Below are 8,852 nucleotides of genomic sequence, written 5' to 3' on the forward strand. Positions count from 1 at the left end.
CTACTTTATGTACTAACTCATCTTTTTTGTGTTCAACAAATATACACTCTTATTCCTCCCCATAAGTTCTCCTACATTGCCCTTCCATCCAATTAAATCGTAAAACAATCGCAGCTTTCTACACACCTCATGCCAAGAATCTACATTTCCTGCAACATAACTTCCCAAAGAAAAATCACGTAACCAAAAAAAAAAAAAACTTCCCAAAGAAAAATCCAAAAAAATCAACTTTAGATCATTAAACAACCCATCAATTCCAACAACACCCTTTTGATCTAGTTCCTCACTCAAAACAAAATGAAAAGCCAAACATATCCCAATAACTTCAACATTACCAAAACCAAATCTTTTTAATCTACAAAGCCTTGAATTCAAATCCTGAGCACTTTTCTCAAATATAGAACTCTTCTCCAGGTACAAAATACCAAATTTTTCCCAAGGAAACCCAAAATCAGAAAGTGTACAAGCAGCTTATAAAAGAGTCCTATCTTGAGAAAAAAACAACTTATCATGAGGCAACAAACCAGAAACCAAATTGTAATCAATGCCTATGCTTTCAAAAAGGACCTCAAATTCGTTAATGGGGTTATACCTAAAGACCCTGTTAATGTTATTAGAGAAAGTGGGTAGGTAAAAATCTACCTTTGAAATGAGATTTGTGAGAGAACAAAGAGAGTTGTTGGCAATGTGTTCTGCATAGGTAAAGGGTAAACACCTTGTGCCGTGGAGGTAATCGATGAGGGCTTTTTGAGCTTCATGAATAACAAGGTTTCTGTGTCTGGAAGGGATTTTGAAGAGATTTGGGAGGTTGGTTTTTGTGGTGATGGAAAAGTGGCGGTGGAGGAAGGGTAAACACCTTGTGGTGAATGGTGATGGTGTTGGAGGTGGACATGACTCTGTTCTGTTTGTTTTTAGGTTAGTAGATCTTTTCGGACCCGTTTGGTGCGCAGGATAGGATAGTGACATGATAGGATATACAACAGGATATTGATAAGATAGGATATCAGCAAGGATAACAGTTATCTTCAGTTATCATATCATGTGTTTGGTGCACACAAGATAACAAACATGATAACTATTATATCATATTTTTAATACATACTTGTTCATACCAATATGATAAGATACATTACATATTTAAATGAAAAAATTACCCTTGTAAAACAATTGTTATTTTTTAAAAATTATATTGTAATACTTTGAATTTTATAAATAAAAATATAAATAAGTAATCAAATAACTTTAAATTTTAAATACAAATCATGAGAAAATAAACAAATTAAGTTTTTTTATATGAATCATGATCAAATAAATAACTCAATTATACATGTTAGATAAGCTAAATAAATATATGATACATCTCATATGTAAATAATAAAGCTACCATTGCAAAAGAATTATATTTAAGTTGTTATTAAATTTAAATTAACATTCCTATTTTGCAATTTTTTAATAATTATTTTACTTTAAATTTTAGGAGAATTTTAATTTTTTAGATTATATAAATTACAAAATTACCCTTATGAGAAAATCACACACACACACACACATATATATATATATATATATATATATATATATATATATATATATATATATATATATATATATATATATATATATATATATATATATATATATATATATATATATATATATATATATATATATAAAGATTAATTATTTTATTATTTATATTTTATTAATTTTCAGTTTTTTATTTTAAAATATATTTTATAGAATAAATCTACAAATTTTTTTCTTATCCTATCCTGTTGATAACTCAACTCAAATTCAGGATAAATATTTTAACTAGAGAAACATGATATGATAAGTTTCGGGATTAACTTATCATATCATTCTGTATCACCAAACATTGAATTGAGACAGGATATGATACAGTTATCCTATCTTGTCTCTTATCCTATGCATCAAAACGGACCCTTCACTTTGTTGTGGCCGAAAATCACACAAAAAATAAAATAAATATAATTACGACGAATTTTGCACACATGTTATATAAGAGAGGACCTGTGTAACACCCAAACCCGTTATTTAATTAACTCTGCCTTTATAAAATCTTTTTCGTAAATACGCAGCGGAAAAATTGAAAATCTGATTATAAAGCGCTGGTTTGAATATCACAAAATACAAAATCCTCCGCATCAACACGATGTGTTATAAGTTATACAAAACCAATACTTTTCACAAAGAATAATTCTTATATGAAAACATAAGCAATTACAGAGTAATTTTCTAAAGGAATTTATATATATATATATGTACAAAACCCATTTTCTCCCCGTGTCACAATCAGAGCGGAGCTTCACCACGCTACTCGGACAAGCTAACATATAACCTGTCAATCTGGATATCTGAACCCCCAAAGGTCCAGCAAATAACACAAAGCAGAGAGTTAGAAAACATAATCGCATATCATACGAGTATAAGAAAGGCCTTACACTTTCGAACTATCATACATATTCTAACTCACGCCATAACGTCGCACTAAACAGTTATCAATTAATAAAGTTTAACACAATTCAACCAGATAATGTCACATACCATTTATCAAATATATGCGCATTTACCCTAATGTATCTAATGCCAATCAATTCACTGTCATGCCATCCCTAGACATGACTAAATGCATGTGGTACCAAGGTGTCTCACCAACGGTGGACCAAGAACAGTTTTATATCTTGCTGGATATGTCGGAACTTACCGAACCATCTTATCTCCCTTGGATAAGCCAACACAGTTTTATATCCTGTTGGATAGCAGCTCTGGACTCATGGATTCATCTAATCCGATCCTCGGCTTCATGATGGACACATAATCCATTTTCGTTATTGGAACCCAAGTTTCCAATGTTCACATACAATCATGAATGCATGTATTTATGCACATATCAACCATATGATATTCTTTAGCTCGAAGCTACTCTTTTATGAATGCGGGAACACAATCCTAACACATTCACTTAACATTACAAATTAATGCCAAAACATCACATTACTCACTTTAAAACTGCAACTTATTGCATACACGTTTATCAATCATATAACGATTAACAATAAGCATTAACAGCATCAACATGTATCAACAATCATGTAAGGATACCCTTAAACCATGTTACAAGTGCCTAATTACACTTACAACCATTAACAAAAGTTGCAGGTTTAGTACTGTTCGCTAAGCGAAGCAGTAGCGAACAGGTAGCGAACTATTCGCTAAGCGAAGCTCAGTTCGCTGCAGCGAACTACGTCAGAGGATTACAGGTGCATGGCGAACAGGTAGCGAGCTATTCGCTAAGCGAAGCTCCTGGTCGCTTAGCGAACTACACCAGAAAAATATCTGTTCTTGAGTTTTCTAAGGCGGTTTAACATTGGATCCAACCAAAAATTCATTCAAACATGTTATAAATTCTCTTAAACAACAATTCCAAGCATATATGATATCAAGGAACATTAATCATCCCTTACAAACCTCCAAATACCTCACAAAATCATGATCATGCCCTTTTCTTGGATTTTAAGCAACTTTCATAAACTTTTCAAACATGATTCAAACACATACATATTTTTCATGGAATCAAGCTAGTGATTAACACATACAAAGTGATGATGAAGAACATCACACTCACATACAAAAGCTTAATCAAAAGTCTAAAAAGAAATTGAGTGGGAGAGTTCGGGAATGGAGACATAGACAATCTCCCCTATCCTTGCCACTCAAGAATCATGAATTCTAATCTCTTACCTTCGCAAAGTTGATGAATCCTCAAGCTCCTAATGTTCTAGCTCTCATGAGCTCCTCTCTTTCTCAAGCCCTAGCACCCTCTTGCTTTGCTCTCTTGCTTGCCCTAGCTTAGGGATGATGATCCATGAACTCTCATGTTTCCAACAAGCTTAAGATGGATCAATTTGGTGAAGGTATGAAATTTTGGTGATGGAAGAGAAAGAAGAATGAAGATACACGGCCAAGGAGGAAGAAGAAGGATGAGTTTTGTGATTTCCTCTAAGTCACCAAGTTCACTTTCTCTTGCTCTTATCTCCTTTCCACCTTATTGACTTTTCTTACAACCAAGCAATGAAAATATCTCCCCTCCCACTTGTCTTGGCCCATTGGGCCAAAAGCCCAATAACAAATCCAAGGTCCAATAATACGGTTCACTCACGTAACGCTCCTAACTCGCGTATTAACTTATATTCGCGCCTATTAATTATTCGCTGCTTAATAAAATAATTATGAATTACGCCCTCGCGTAATAAAATAATTAAATAACGAATAATAAATTTCGGGTCGTTACAACCTGGAGCAAATCTTAACTCCTTTCATACACACACGCCTCACACCACTCTCCTCACAAAACAAAACCCTATTTTTCTAACTTCCCACTCTCTTCAACTGTTCTCTTTGTCTCTTCTTTTTTTATTTCCGTTTCCATTTCCATTTCCATTTCTCATTCCAAAACACACAATCAACTAACACTTTGCATAAAACTGTTGTTTCCTTTTCTCCTTTTTTTCCTTTTCAATTTCCAATTCCCAAATTTCTCTCTCTGGAACCCTAGGTTTTGGATTAGTTTTATTTCCTTTTCAATTTCCAATTCCCAAATTTCTAGGGTTTCTGTTTACGATAAGCATTCTTTGCCCTAATAGGGCGATAGCGATAATTTTTTTTTGGGTTTTTCAATCGTGCCAAATTCTTGAATGGTTTTGTTTGTTTTGGTTAATCGATTGTTTTCGTGAATAATTTATCTCTTCTGAGAGAGATTATGTTGTTCTGAGTTTTCAAGGTTTTGTTTGAATCCATCTTTAATTGAAGATAGAAGGTTAAAGAAGCTTTTCCTTTACGGCGTTGTCTTTTGTTACAAGATTGGGGTTTGTTAAGGTGCTGATTTCTTGTTTGAGTCTTGAATTTGTGATTAATTTTTTAGGGTTAGACAGAGGAAAATGAGATGAGAGAATTGGATTGAGTAGTTTAGTATAGTATTCAAGAAAAGAATGAAACACGCGCAATACATTCTTGATCAAACCTCTGTGGATGTTCGGTGGTTCGCTCAGTTATCTTTATTATTTTCAACATCAACAAACATAATCTCTTCTCTTTGCTACGGTAATTTTCTCAACTTTCTTACCCATTTTTTCCCATTCTTGATTATTCAAGAACATCAAATCTTCTGCTTGAGAAAAACAAATGAACCCTAATTGTGCAAAGGATGTTCTGTTCTGTCCCAAAAGAACATTAAAAGACAGTTTTTTTGTTTGTCACGATAAGCGAGTTTCACTCGTTTTTTGGAATTTTCATTCTAACATATTTGCCCCATCTGGTTTATAATCGATTCTTGATCATTCAAGAAATGAAAAAAACAAAACAACCCTAATTGTGCAAAAGGTGTTCTTTCTGTCTCAAGATCCAATTTTGTTTATCAATATTTTAAAAGTCAGCTTTTTGTTTAATTCCAACATATCTGGTTTATAATTGAGAATATTATGCATGTTTCTTCAGTAGAGTTTGAATCATATTTCTTTATTTGTGCATTCATATGGCTAAGAGATTTAGAATTTTGAAATTTATTTATATGTTCATTTGTTTATGTAACTTAGTTATCTACATAAGATATGGGAAACAATCATAAATTAATAGGTTTAACATTGTTGTGTAGTTTCTCATTCTGTAGCCCATCATAAGAGGAATAGATCTTCTAAGACAACAAGTGATTTTGATAGTCCTTTTTTCACTGTTTATACATATCATGTAATTAATAAGGTTTCTTTTTGTAGAAAGAGCTTGTGAAGCGGTTATATCTTCTGCTTGCCGTAAAGGACTCTGATGCTAATGTTCCAAAAAATCTAGAAGCCAGGGCAAAACCTGTTAGTGAAACATTACCATTCAGGTATGAGTGCACATGCATATACTTATACTTTATTGTGTTAATTCTATCTCTCTTAATATTTAACATTTGTTGATTGTGTTTTATTTGTCAGTGTTTTCACTCCATACTATAGTGAACCTGTGCTTTATAGTACATCTGAATTGAAATAGGAGAATGAAGTTGGAATTTCTATTCTATTCTATCTTCAAAAGATATTTCCAGGTAATGTTTCTTTTCTCTTTGATTCCCCCCTTTGAACATGCAATGTTAGAGTTCTTAGAGTTATCGGTACTCAATGTATCAGAGTATATATTCATGATGTAAAATTGAAAGTTTTGCTTACTTTCTGTACTGGCAGTTAGGTCAGTTGAAACAGTTAGTGTTGGTTGAATTTCCTGTTGTTTTCATTTGCATTGTATAAATACTATAATATGTATCATAGAAAGAATCAACAATACAATCATTTCATTCCTCATAGAATTGTATTTTTTCTCTTCTCGAAGAACAACACTAATACAGTGTTATGTTTCTAAAATATTGACTGAATGCAGGCTGTTTCCATCCTTGTTAGAGTTGTATTTACTTTTGATTCTTGAAAGATTCATCCATTAATCGTTATGTCTTTTAACTTCATTATTATCCTATCGTGTTCCCCTTTCCCATTCTTAGTCAATTTTGGAGCCAAAAAAAAAAAATGCAGCAGGGGAAGTAAATTTTTCTTGCCAATTTTCTGTCAAGAGGGAACTGTTTGAAAAATTATAGCTCTTGGTAGATAGGAGACGGACATGGAATGATTTTTGTTACGATGAACCTTGCTATTTTAGGATTAAAATTCAATTATTTTACATTGCAGATGAGTGGGTCCATTTTCCTGAAAGAATTGGTCGAGATTCGTCTACCGAGGATGCAGAACTTCAAGAAAATTCTAGTGATGCTTTGGAACTTCGCTTTTGGGCATCTTATCAAGGGCAGACTCTGGCTAGAACAGGTTATAATTTCTTGCCCAATCCTGTTCGTATAAGTTTGAGTTTCCATTTGACATGAGTTTATGCATAAATAGTGTATTTTCAGTAAAATTTTTCTTCCCTGCACACTGTGCTAATATTTCTTCCATCCCCTCCTCTTTGGATTTGCAGTGCGTGGTATGATGTATTACAGGAGGGCTTTGATGCTGCAGAGCTTTCTGGAGAGCAGATCACCGGGTGGTAGTTAAATAAAAACATTATTCTAATTAAGCTTGGCATGTATATTTGCTGACATCGGCTGTATCAACAGTGGACAAGTATTCTCAGAACAGAATAATGTTAGCAACACACTCTTTAACAAACACACTCCAACACACTCTCTTTTATTAGTTGAAATTCACATGGGTCCCATAAAAAAATGTTGACCCATATAACTTTTATGAGACCCATATAAATTTTAACCAATAAAAGAGAGTGTGTTAGAGTGTGTTTGTTAAAGAGTGTGTTGCTAGTGTAACGACTCAATTTTCATATTATTATTTTTATGTGTTAAAATATTTTATTTAACGTGGCATTTTAATTAAGTTAATAACTTGAGTTATTTATCGAGTACTTTAGTTATTAGGCGAGTAGAGTGAGTTAACGTGTTATTGGGCCAAGCCAATTGGGAGTGTGTGTGTGGAGCGCCCATATGGGCATAGTGAGGGAACAGAGAATTCATTTCTCATGTTCTTTGTGTTCTTGAAGAGAGGAAGAGAGAGCTTGAGGAGCTAGGGCAAGGGAGAGCTAGGGATTCGAGATCTTCGTCGTGTTTTCTTCGAATCCAGGTAAGAGAGTAGATTTCATATTCGTGGGTGACTCGAGGAAGGGGAGAATGTCGATTTCTCCTCACCCGAACTTCCTCCACCCCATTTTCGTTTTAGTTGTGAATGGATTTTCTTAATGAAAATCGATTCTAAGGTTCATAACATGTTTAACATGTTCTTACCATGATGTATGAACGAATTTATTGGATAAAAACGAAGTTTATAGATGATTAAACTCAAGAACTTTGTGTTCTTGAGAGTTTTGAGTAAAAGTGTTAAATCTCTACTTTTTCGTAGTAAAAATGGTAGATCGGTGAAATGAACCGTCCTTTTGTGTTTAGATATGCTTGTTATGCTTGAATATAAACTTATTTGGGGTTTATAACATGAAAAATGGGATTTTTGGGTGATTTGGTGTAGAAAACGCAAGTTTTGAACTGTCCTGACAGGAGACACTCGCTAGGCCTTCGCTCAGCGAACGTGTGGCGAACAGCTCGCCACAGCTCGCTGCATGCTCGCCATGAGCAGGTGATCCCCTGGTGAGGTTCGCTAAGCCTTCGCTAAGCCTTCGCTTAGCGAACAGTACTGGACCAGCAACTTTTTGATAGTTGTTTTAATTGCAATTAGGCACTTGTAACATGGATTTAAGGTATCCTAACATGCAATTAGGTGTTTATAACCATGATTAATTGTATTGTGATGATAGTTGTTGATTATATGTGTGGAATATAATTGTTGTTGATTGTGTTGATGATGTTTGTTAAAATGTCAAAGAAGTATATTAAGGTGTTAATTAACTTAATAAAGAAGTATATCGAATTATGTTATTCAATAAAGAAGGATATTAAGGTATAATGTTATCTTAATAAAGAAGTAATGTTGGATAGTGTTCCACATTAGTAAATGAAGAGCTTAATGCTATTGATTGTGAGTGAATTCATGAAATACATACATGCATTCATGAATATATGTGATATTGGATATTCCAATAAAGAAGGATATCGGATTATATTTATCCGATAAAGAAGGATATTAGAGGTGAGATACTCTAATAAAGAAGATGGTACCACATGCATTAGAGGTGTCTAGAGGACATAGCATGAATGTGAAGCATTAGATTGCATTAGGGATTATGTGTGCATTTTATGATAAATGATGTTTGACACGTACTTGGTAAATGTTGATTGTTAATCCGTATGT

General features: G+C 33.4%; 2 long non-coding RNA genes across 2 annotated transcripts; one reads left to right on the forward strand and one right to left on the reverse strand.

The window, feature by feature from the left end:
- Positions 1–2,143: 2,143 nt before the first annotated feature.
- LOC123901643 lies at positions 2,144–4,067 on the reverse strand. Its single transcript, XR_006807100.1, has 2 exons — positions 3,763–4,067; positions 2,144–2,375 (listed from the first exon to the last, which is right to left on the reverse strand). It is a non-coding gene; the product is annotated as an uncharacterized LOC123901643 (long non-coding RNA).
- A 279-nt stretch (positions 4,068–4,346) lies between these two features.
- On the forward strand, positions 4,347–7,208 carry LOC123901642. Its single transcript, XR_006807099.1, has 5 exons — positions 4,347–5,121; positions 5,790–5,902; positions 5,994–6,103; positions 6,735–6,869; positions 7,018–7,208. It is a non-coding gene; the product is annotated as an uncharacterized LOC123901642 (long non-coding RNA).
- Positions 7,209–8,852: the final 1,644 nt, after the last annotated feature.

This window comes from Trifolium pratense, unplaced genomic scaffold (assembly GCF_020283565.1).
Source record: "Trifolium pratense cultivar HEN17-A07 unplaced genomic scaffold, ARS_RC_1.1 scaffold_71, whole genome shotgun sequence".
NCBI lineage: Eukaryota > Viridiplantae > Streptophyta > Magnoliopsida > Fabales > Fabaceae > Trifolium > Trifolium pratense.